The sequence below is a fragment of the Mustela putorius genome, unplaced genomic scaffold (genome assembly GCF_011764305.1).
Source record: "Mustela putorius furo isolate JIRA1106 unplaced genomic scaffold, ASM1176430v1.1 tig00000549_pilon_pilon_pilon, whole genome shotgun sequence".
Lineage (NCBI taxonomy): Eukaryota > Metazoa > Chordata > Mammalia > Carnivora > Mustelidae > Mustela > Mustela putorius.
In genome coordinates, this window is record NW_025421411.1 from 110736 (window position 1) to 122740 (window position 12005).

Sequence of the window (12005 nt, forward strand, 5' to 3'; positions counted from 1 at the left end):
AGACGGCTTCCCGGGGGAATTCTACCAAACATTTAAAGAAGAACTAATTCCTATTCTCCTGAAACTGTTCCAAAAAATAGAAATGGAAGGAAAACTTCCAAACTCATTTTATGAGGCCAGCATCACCTTGATCCCAAAACCAGACAAGGATCCCACCAAAAAAGAGAGCTATAGACTGATATCCTTGATGAACACAGATGCGAAAATACTCAACAAAATACTAGCCAATAGGATTCAACAGCACATTAAAAGGATTATTCACCACGACCAAGTGGGATTTATTCCAGGGCTGCAAGGTTGGTTCAACATCTGCAAATCAGTCAATGTGATACAACACATCAATAAAAGAAAGAACAAGCACCATATGATACTCTCAATAGATGCTGAAAAAGCATTTGACAAAGTACAACATCCCTTCCTGATCAAAACTCTTCAAAGTGTAGGGATAGAGGGCACATACCTCAATATCATCAAAGCCATCTATGAAAAACCCACCGCAAATATCATTCTCAATGGAGAAAAACTGAAAGCTTTTCCGCTAAGGTCAGGAACACGGCAGGGATGTCCATTATCACAACTGCTATTCAACATAGTACTAGATGTCCTAGCCTCAGCAATCAGACAACAAAAGGAAATTATAGGCATCCAAATCGGCAAAGAAGAAGTCAAGTTATCACTCTTCGCAGATGATATGATACTATATGTGGAAAACCCAAAAGACTCCACTCCAAAACTGCTTGAACTTGTACAGGAATTCAGTAAAGTGTCAGGATATAAAATTAATGCACAGAAATCAGTTGCATTTCTCTACACCAACAACAAGACAGAAGAAAGAGAAATTAAGGATTCAATCCCATTTACAATTGCAATTCAAACCATAAGATACCTAGGAATAAACCTAAACAAATAGGCACAGAATGTATACTCAGAAGACTATAAAGTACTCATGAAAGAAAGAAAGACACAAAGAAATGGAAATATGTTCCATGCTCCTTGATTGGAAGAATAAATATTGTGAAAATGTCTATGCTACCTAAAGCAATCTACATATTTAATGTAATTACTATCAAAATACCATCCATTTTTTTCAATGAAATGGAGCAAATAATTCCAAAATTTATATGGAACCAGAAAAGACCTCGAATAGCCAAAGGGATATTGAAAAAGAAAGCCAACTTTGGTGGCATCACAATTCCAGACTTCCGGCTCAATTACAAAGCTGTCATCCTCAAGACAGCATGGTACTGGCACAAAAACAGATAAATAGATCAATGGAACAGAATAGAGAGCCCAGAAATAGACCCTCAACTCTACGGTCAACTAATTTTCGACAAAGCAGGAAAGAATGTCCAATGGAAAAAAGACAGCCTCTTCAATAAATGGTGTTGGGAAAATTGGACAGCCACATGCAGAAAAATGAAATTGGACCATTTCCTTACACCACACACAAAAATAGACTCAAAATGGATGAAGCACCTCAATGTGCCAAAGGAATCCATCAAAATCCTTGAGGAGAACACAGGCAGCAACCTCTGCGACCTCTGCCGCAGCAACATCTTCCTAGGAACATCGCCAAAGGCAAGGGAAGCAAGAGCAAAAATAAACTATTGGGATTTCATCAAGATCAAAAGCTTTTGCACAGCAAAGAAAACAGTTAACAAAATCAAAAGACAACTGACAGAATGGGAGAAGATATTTACAAACGACCTATCAGATAAAGGACTAGTGTCCAAAATCTATAAAAACTGAGCAAACTCAACACCCAAAGAACAAATAATCCAATCAAGAAATGGGCAGAGGACATGAGCAGGCATTTCTGCAAAGAAGACATCCAGATGGCCAACAGACACATGAAAAAGTGCTCCATATCACTCGGCATCAGGGAAATACAAATCAAAAACCACAATGAGATATCACCTCACACCAGTCAGAATGGCTAAAATCAACAAGTCAAGAAATGACAGATGCAGGCGGGGATGCGGAGCAAGGGGAACCCTCCTACACTGTTGGTGGGAATGCAAGCTGTTGCAACCACTCTGGAAAACAGCATGGAGGGAGGTTCCTCAAAATGTTGAAAATAGGACTGCCCTATGACCCAGCAATTGCACTACTGGGTATTTACCCTAAAGATACAAACGTAGTGCTCCAAAGGGGCATGTGCACCCGAATGTTTATAGCAGCAATTTCCACAATAGCCAAACTATAGAAAGAACCTAGATGTTCATCAACAGATAAATGGATCAAGAAGATGTGGTATATATACACAATGGAATACTATGCAGCCATCAAAAGAAATGAAATCTTGCCATTTGCAACAACATGGATGGATGTAGAGCGTATCATGCTTAGCGAAATAAGTCAAGCAGAGAAAGACAACTATCATATGATCTCCCTGATATGAGGAAGTGGTGATACAACATGGGGGCTTAAGTGGGTAGGAGAAGAATCAATGAAACAAGATGTTATTGGGAGGGAGACAAGCCATAAGTGACTCTTAATCTCACAAAACAAACTGAGGGTTGCTGTGGGGATGGGGGTTGGGAGAAGGGGATTGGGGTTATGGACATTGGGTCGGGTATGTGCTTTGGTGAGTGCTGTGAAGTGTGTAAACCTGGCAATTCACAGACCTGTACCCCTGGGGATAAAAATGTATGTTTATAAAAAAAAATTTAAAAAATTGAAACATACCTCAATATAATAAAGACCATATATGAAAAATCTATAGCCAACATCTTACACAATGGGAAAAATTGAGAACTTTCCCCTAAGGTTAGGAAGAAGACAAGGATGTCTATTCTTACCATTTTTATTCAATAGAGTACTGGAAGTCCTAGCCACAGCAATTAGATTAAAAAAAAAAAACACAAATCAGTATCAGTAAGGAGGAGGTAAATCTTTCATTATTTGCAAGTGACATGATGCTTTATATAGAAAACCTTAAAAATCCTTAAAAAAAAAACACAAAAAAACAAAAAACCACAACTACTAGAAATGATAGTTGAATTCAGTACAGTTGCAGGGTATAAAATCAATGTGCAGAAATCTGTTGTAGGACAGCCTTGGTGGCTCAGTTGGTTGTGTCTACCTTCAGCTCAGGTCATGATCTCAGCATCCTAGAATGAAGCCCCACATCCAGCTTTCTGCTCAGTGGTGAGTCTGCTTCTCCCTCTCACGTTCCCATGTGCTGTCTCACTTTTTCTCCCTCAAATAAATAAATAAATGAAATCTGTTTTATTTTTATACACCAATAATGAAACAGCAGAAAGAAAAAAATAAGAAAACAATCCCAATTACATTGCACCACAAATAATAAGATACCTAGAAATAAACCTAAGCAAAGAGGCAAAAGATATGTATTATGAAAAATATAGAACACTGATGAAAGAAATTAAAGACTACACAAATACATGGAAAGACGTCCCATGTTCATTGATTAGAAGATCAAATATTGTTATAGTGTTTATAATACACCAAGTAATTGACACAGTTAATGCAATCCTTATCAAAATGCCACCAGCATTTTTCACAGAGCTAGAATAGACAATTCTATAATTTATATGGAACCACAAAAGACCCCAAATAGCTAAGGCAGTTTTGAAAAAGAAAAAACAAAGCTGGAGGCATCACAATTCCAGACTTCAAGTGTTATTACAAAGAGGTAGTAATCAAAACAGTGTGGTACTGGCAAAAAAATAGACACATAGATCAATGGAACAGACTATAAACCCCAGAAATATGCCCATTATTGTATGATCGTATAATCTTTGGCAAAGCATGAAAGAATATTGTGAAAACTTGTCAGTTATATGCAATAGAAAGAAACTGTACCAATTTTTTTTACTATACATGAAAACAAACTCAAAGTGTTATTAAAGACCCAGTGCGAGACTGAAACCATAAAAATTTAAGAAGAGAGCACATGCAGGAATGTCTCTGACACCAGCTGTAGCAACTTCTTTCTAGATGTGTCTCTTGAAGCAAATACCATATGATTTCACTCATTTATGGCATTTAAGAAATGATACAAAGAGCAAAGAAAATAAAAAAGGAAGAGAGACAAATGCAGAAACAGACTCTTCCCTACTGAGAACAAACTGATGGTCACCAGAGATGAGGTGGGTGGGATAGGTGAAATAGGTGATGGGGATTAAGGAGTGTGTTTGTCATGATGAGCACTGGATGACATATTGAACTGTTGAATCATTATTGTGCACCTCAAACTAACACAGCATTATGTTAACTATACTTGTATTAACATAAAAAATAAAAATAAAAAATAAAAAAAATATTAAAATAAAATAAAAATAAAAACCAAATGGGCAAGGCTGTTATCTTGTTTCCCTGCTTGAATGGGGGTATAAGAATAGACTCCTCAACTTCCCCCATTTTCTGGCTAAGCATGAACCAAAGACTATGCTCAGCAGTTGGGTAGGGCTGTAAGTTTGCTTTCCTACTCAGGTGGGGCATTAAAGTAAGTTCCATGGTCAGTATGATAGACACCTAATTCAGGCAGAACTGCCAACTAAGCTCACTGGACAGACAGGGTCACCTCTTGGCTCTGCAGATGAGTAGAGCTGTTGGACAGAATCTCTGCTTGAGTACTGCTGCAAGTAAGAATATGGTCCACTGAAGTCTAAATACTGGTTACTATAAATCCAACCCCCAATCTATGTCTGTATCTGATCCCCAGGGTTTCAATTTTAGTTTTATATTTTATTGCCTTTTTTAAAGAACACATTTTTATTTTCTTATTGTTTTTATGTTTTTAGTTTTATTTTTCTGCTCTGATCTTTATGCTTTCCTTTATTTTCTTTGCTTTGGATTTAATTTATCTTCTATTTATAATCCCTTTATGTAAGAATTTATTTTTATCAACTTAAGAACATTTTTTCTTTTTAAAAAAAAATTAAAATTTATTTAGAGAGAACACAAGTTCAGGAGGGCCAGAGGGAGAGGGAGAAAGAAAGAGAAGCAGACACCCCACTGAGCCTGGAGCCCAGTACTGGGGCTTGATCTCATGGCCCTGAGATCATGACCTGAGCTGAAACCAAGAGTCTGATGCTTAACTGACTGAGCCATCCACGTGCCCCTTTTATCTTTCCTGATGCATTTTAGTTCTTTAAGTTTCCCTCTCAACACTGCCATAGTTGCAGTCCACACATTTTGATATATTTTGTTTTTAATTTTAATCAAGTCCATATTTTTAAATTCACCTTGAGATGTTTTCTAAATTTATTAATTATTTAGAAATGTATTTATTGATTCCTGTGTTTGAATATTTTCCTGTAGTCTTTCAGTTATTAATTTTTAATTTGGTTCCACTGTGCTCAGAGCAAACACAATGAATAATTTCGATCATTTTAGACTTGGTGTTTCCACTATATCATCTATCTTGATGAATGTTCTATGGTTATGTGGATAAGTGTGTATTCCACTTCTCTTGTTGAAGTGTTATATGTAAATGTCAGATTCTTCTGATTTATTGTTTTATTCATATATTTTATATCTGCTTTTACCCTTATTTTGCATTTTCTATTTTTCTTTTTCCCCTTCTGATGTTCTAAGATTGTTTCTTTCATCAGTTGTCTTTTCTGGTTGAACAACTTTCTTTTAGCCATATTTTAAGGGTGGGTCAGTTAGCAACAAATTCTGTTAATTTTCATTGTCTGAGGATGTCTTTAATGCCCCTTCAGCCTTAAAGGACAGTTTCATTGATAATTTGATTTGTGACTTACAGTTCTCTTTTTCAGCATTGAAAATGTCATGTTACTTCTTTCTGACCTCAAAAGTGTCAGATAGAAATCCTTTGTCATTCAAGTCAATGTTCCTCTATAAGTAATATGTTGTTTCCCTTTGGACATTTTATGTTATTTATTTATTTATTTATTTATTTTTTATTTTTTATTTTTTATAAACATATATTTTTATCCCCAGGGGTACAGGTCTGTGAATCACCAGGTTTACACACTTCACAGCACTCACCAAATCACATACCCTCCCCAATGTCCATAATCCCACCCCCTTCTCCCAAACCCCCTCCCCCCGGCAACCCTCAGTTTGTTTTGTGAGATTAAGAGTCACTTATGGTTTGTCTCCCTCCCAATCCCATCTTGTTTCATTTATTCTTCTTCTACCCACTTAAGCCTCCATGTTGTATCACCACTTCCTCATATCAGGGAGATCATATGATAGTTGTCTTTCTCTGCTTGACTTATTTCGCTAAGCATGATACGCTCTAGTTCCATCCATGTTGTTGCAAATGGCAAGATTTCATTTCTTTTGATGGCTGCATAGTATTCCATTGTGTATATATACCACATCTTCTTGATCCATTCATCTGTTGATGGACATCTAAGTACAGTTATTTATTTATTTTTAACTGTACTTTTATTTATTTTTTATTATGTAATGTTAGTCATTGTACAGTACATCATTAGTTTTTGATGTAGTGTTCCATGATTTATTTTTTGTGTATAACACTGAGTGCTCCATGCAATATGTGACCTTATTAATACCCATCGCCAGGCTAACCCATCCCCTAACCCCCTCCCTTCTAAAATGCTCAGTTTGTTTCCCGGAGTCCATAGTCTCTCATCACTCATCTCCCCCTCTGATTCCCCATCCCATCATTTTTCCCTTCCTTCTCCTAATGTCCTCCATGCTATTCTTATGTACAACAAATAAATGAAACCATTTAATTGACTTTCTCTGCTTGACTTATTTCACTTAGCATATCTCCTCCAGTCCCATCCATGTTGATGCAAAAGTTGGATATTCATCCTTTCTGATGGCTGAGTAATATTCCATTGTATACACAGACCACATCTTCTTTATCCATTTGAAGGGCATCTCAGCTCTTTCCCGAGTTTGGATATTTTGGAGATTGTTGCTATAAACATTGGGGTGCATGTGGGCCTTCTTTCACTACATTTGTATTGTTGAGCTAAATACTCAATAGTGCAATTGTTGGGTCATAGGGTAGCTCTATTTTTAACATTTTGAGGAATCTCCACCCTGTTTTCCAAAGCGGCTTTACCAACTTGCATTCTTACCAACAGTGTAAGAGGGTTCCTCTTCCTCTACAGCCTCTCCAACATTTGTTGTTTCTTGCCTTGTGAATTTTTGTTATTTTTACTGGTATAAGATGGTATCTCAATGCGGTTTTGATTTGAATTTCCCTGATGGCTAATGACGATGAGCATTTTTTCTTGTGTCTGTTAGCCATTTGTATGTGTTCTTTGGAGAAATGTCTGTTCATATCTTCTGCCCATTTTTCACTTTTTTGTTTGTTTGTTTGTTTTTTGGGTGTTAAGTTTGAGAAGTTCTTTATAGATCTTGGTTATCAGCCCTTTATCTGTAGTGTCATTTGCAAATATCTTCTCCCATTCTGTGGGTTGCTTCTTTGTTTCTTGACTGTTTCCTTTGCTATGTAGAAGCTTTTGATCTTGATGAAGTCCCAAAAGTTCATTTTCATTTTTGTTTATTACCCTTGCATTTTGGAGACATGTCTTGAAAGAAGTTCCTGTGGCTGATGTCAAAGTAGTTAGTGCTATGTTCTCCTCTAGGATTTTGATGGAGGTTTTACAGTGAGGTATTTCATCCATTTTGAGTTTATCTTTGTGTATGGTGTAAGAGAATGTTTGGGTTTGTCTTCTGTATGTAACTCTCCATTTTCTCCAACTTCACTTATTGAAGAGACTGTCTTTTTCCATTATATATTTTTTCTTCTTATTTGACCATAAAGTTGGGGGTCCATATCTGGGCTCTCTCTTATGGTCCATTGATTAATATGTCTGATTCTGTGCCTGTACCATGCTGTCTTGATGATCACAGTTTTGTAACATAACTTGAAATAAGGCAACATGATGCCCCCAGTTTTGTTTTTCTTTTTCAACATTTCCTTAGCTTTGTTTTCTTTTTTTTTTTTTTCCAAAATTTCCTTAGTGATTTGGGTCTTTTCCAGTTCCATACAAATTATAGGATTGTTTGTTCCAGCAATTTGAGAAATGCTGGTGCTATTTTGATCAGGATGGCATCGAAAGTGTAGTTTTCTCTGAACACATAGACATTTTAACAATGTTTATTTTTCCAATCCATGAGTATGGAATGTTTTTCATTTTTTTTGTGTCTCCAGTTTCTTTCATAAGTGTTCCATAGTTTCTACAGTATAGATCCTGTACCTCTTTGGTTAGGTTTATTCTAAAGTATCTTATGGTTTTTGGTGCTATTGTAAATGGTATTGATTCTCTAATTTCTCTTTCTATGAATACATTGTTAGTGTATAGTAAAGCAACTGATTTCTGTGCATTGATTTTGTATCCTGCCACATTACTGACTTGCTGTATGAGTTCCAGTAATTTGAGGGTGGAATATTTTGGGTTTTCCAGGTAAAGTATCATGTCATCTGTGAAGAGAGTTTGACTTCTTCTTTGCCAATTTGAATATATTTTCTTTTCTTTACTCTTTTTTTTTTGTCTGATTGCTGTTGCTAGAACTTCTTGTACTATGTTGAACAACAGTGGTGAGAGTGGGCATCCTTGTTGTGTTCCTGATCTTAAAGGAAAGGCTGTTAGCTTTTCACCATTGAAGATGATATTCGCTGTGGGTTTTTCATAGATAGATTTTATGAAGTTAAGGAATGTTCTCTCTATCCCTATACTTTGAAGCATTTTAATCAGGAACAGATGTTGTATCAATTGAGAGGACCATGTGGTTCTTCTCTTTCCTCTTATTGATTTGTTCTATGACATTGATTGATTTGCCAATGTTGAAACACACTTGCCTCCCATGAATAAATCCCACCTGAGCATGGTGGATAATTTCTTTAATGTTCTGTTGGATCTTATTAGCTAGGATCTTGTTGAGAATATTGGCATCCATATTCAGCATGGATATTGGTCTGAAATTCTACTTTTTGGTGGGTCTTCTCATGGTTTGGGGATCGGGGTAATGCTGGCTTCATAAAAAGATACTGGACATTTCTCTTCTGATTCTATTTTTTGAAACAGCTTCAGGGAAATAGGCATTATTTATTCTTTGGATGTTTGGTAGAATTCTCCAGGGAATCTTTTAGGTCCTGGGCTCTTTTTTGGGAGGTTTTTGATCACTGTTTCAACCATGTTATTAGATATTAGTCTATTCAGGTTGTCAATTTCCTCCTGATTCAGTTTTGGAAATTTATAGGCTCCCAGGAATGCATCTATTTCTTCTAGGTTGCTTAACTTATTGGCATATAACTGTTGGTAATAATTTCTGATGATTTTTTCTATTTCCTTGGTGTTAGTCATAGTATCTTCCCTTTCATTTATAATTTTATTAATTTGGATTCTCTCTCTTTTCCTTTGGATTAGTTTGGCCAGTGATTTATCAATCTTATTGATTCTTTCAAAAAACCAGCTTCTAGTTTCGTTGATGTGTTCTACTTTATCTCTAGATTCTATCTCATTGATCTCTGCTATAATCTTGATTATTTCCCTTTTTATGTGTGGGTTGGCTAAATTTGTTGTGGATTTTCCAGTTCTTTATGGTGTGAAGAGAGCTGATGTATTCTAGATTTTTCACCTTTTTTTTTTTTTTTTGAGTGAGGCTTGGATGGCTATGTACATCCGCCTTAAGACCACATTTGCCATATCCCGTAGGTTTTGGACTGATGTGTCTTCGTTCTCATTGATTTCTATGAATGTTTGAGTTCTTTTTTGATTTTCTACTTGATCCAAATGTTACTAAGCAGGGTAGTCTTTCACTTCCAAGTGTTTGAATTCCACCCAAACTTTTTCTTGTGGTTGAGTTTCAGTTTCAAAACACTGTGGTCTGAGAATATGCAGGGAATAATCTCAGTCTTTTGGTATCAATTGAGCCCTGATTTTTGACCCAGTATGTGGTCTATTCTGGAGAAAGTTCCATGTGCACTTGAAAAGAATGAGTATTCTGTTGTTTTAGGGTGGAATGTCCTGTATATATCTATGAGGTCCATCTGGTCCCATGTGTCATTCAAAGCTCTTGTTCTTTATTGATTTTCTGCTTGGATGATCTGTCTATTACTGAGAGTGGTGTGTTAAGATCCCCTACAATTAATGTATTCATATCAATATGACTATTTTAATTAACAGGTGGCTTATGTAGTTGGCTGCTCCCATGTTGGGGGCATAAATATTTAGAATTGTTAGATCTTCTTGGTGGATATGCCTTTAATTTTTTTTCCAACAGAAATGGAACACATTTTAATTTTCATAGGTTTTAGGGACAGCCTGGATGGCATACAAGTAAGAATTCCATTAAAGTTGTATAATATAAGAGGGAATACTTACTAAAATGGGATTTAAATTTCTCCACCTTTTAAGAATGATGTAATGTCCTTCTGTATCTCTGACTACAGTCTTTAATTTAAAATCTAATTTATCTGATATAAGAATTTCTATACCATCTTTCTTTTGCGTCCTATTGGTATGAAAGATGGTCATTCATTCCTTCACTTTCAGTCTGCACGTATCTTTAGGTTGCAAATGGCTCTCTTGTAGACAGCATATGGACAGGTCCTATTTTTTTATCCAATCTGCAACTGTGTTCTATATTATGGGAGCATTTAGGCCATTCACGTTCAGACTGATTATTGAAAGATATGTTTTTATTGAAGCCATACCTGTGGAGTCTTTGTTTCTATAGATTGTCTCTGTAAATTTCTGCTCTATGTCACTCCTTATTCTTTTATAGAACCCCCATTAATATTTCCTGTAGACAGCTTGGTGGTCACATACTCTTTCAAACCTTGCTGGTCTTGGAAGCTCTTTATCTCACCATACATTTTAAATGTCTACCTTGGTGGATAAAGTATTCTTGGCTGCATGTTCTTCTCTTTTAGGGTCCTCAGTATGTTTTTCCAGCCCTTCTGGCTTGCCAGGTTTATTTGGACAGCTCTGATGTTATTCTGATGGATTTTCCTCTGTATTTAAGGAAATTCTTCCCCATAGCTGCCCTCAGAAGCTCTTGTCTAAAATAATGATTTGTCAGTTTCACAATTAAGTGCCTTGAGGACTTTCTAGATTCTAGGATCTTGGAGGGTCTTCTTTCTGCCTCTAGGACATGAACACTTGTTCCATTCCCCAGACTGGGAAAATTTACATCCAGAATATATTAAACTATATTTTTTAGTCTTCTCTCTTTTTCCACCCTCTCAGGGATCCCAATAATTCTGACATTAGAACATTTCATGGCGTCATTTATTTCCCTAATTCTGTTTTCATGGCTTCTAAGCTGTTTCTTCCAGGCCTCCTTCTGATCCTTTTTCTATATCAGTCTGTCCTCTAGATCTCTAATTCTATCTTCCTCCTGGGTTACCCTATCTGTTAGAGTATATAAATTAGATTAGATCTCATTGATAGCATTTTTAACTTCTGCCTGAGTGGCTCTCACTTCTGCCCTTAAAGATTCTATGTTGTCACTAATGGTTTTCTCCAACCTAGCCATTTCCTGGATAATTGTTACCCTGAATTCCTTTTATGACATACTGTTTATGTCCATATCCAAATAGTTCTGTGGGAGAGGGCACAGTATCTTATTTTTTCCTCTCTTGGGTGTCCTCCTCCTAGTCTTTTTGGTGCTTTGGAACAATTGGAAGTCCCCACCAAAAAGAAAGAAAAAAAAGAAAAAGAGAGAGAATGAGAAAGAAAAGAGAGAGAGAGAGAGAGAGGGAAAACCAGGTAGAATGAGCCCCAGAATTAAGATTTATGTGGTATATAAACAAAAACAGACAAGCAAGAAGATCAACCAAAGTAAATGACAAGAAAAATAAAACCCAGTCAGAATGAACCCCAAGAATAAGATTTATGTATACCAGAACAAGAACAAATACGTAGAAACACTGACAGAAGAAAAAGATGGGAAAGTGTTTATAAATCCTCGATGTGGGTAAGGAAGTTCATTTTGGTTCTTCCTGGGTGTATATTGTTATCTTTGTTAACAGACTCAACTTTTCAGAGATAAAGGGAGATTAAAACTGGTTTGTATAC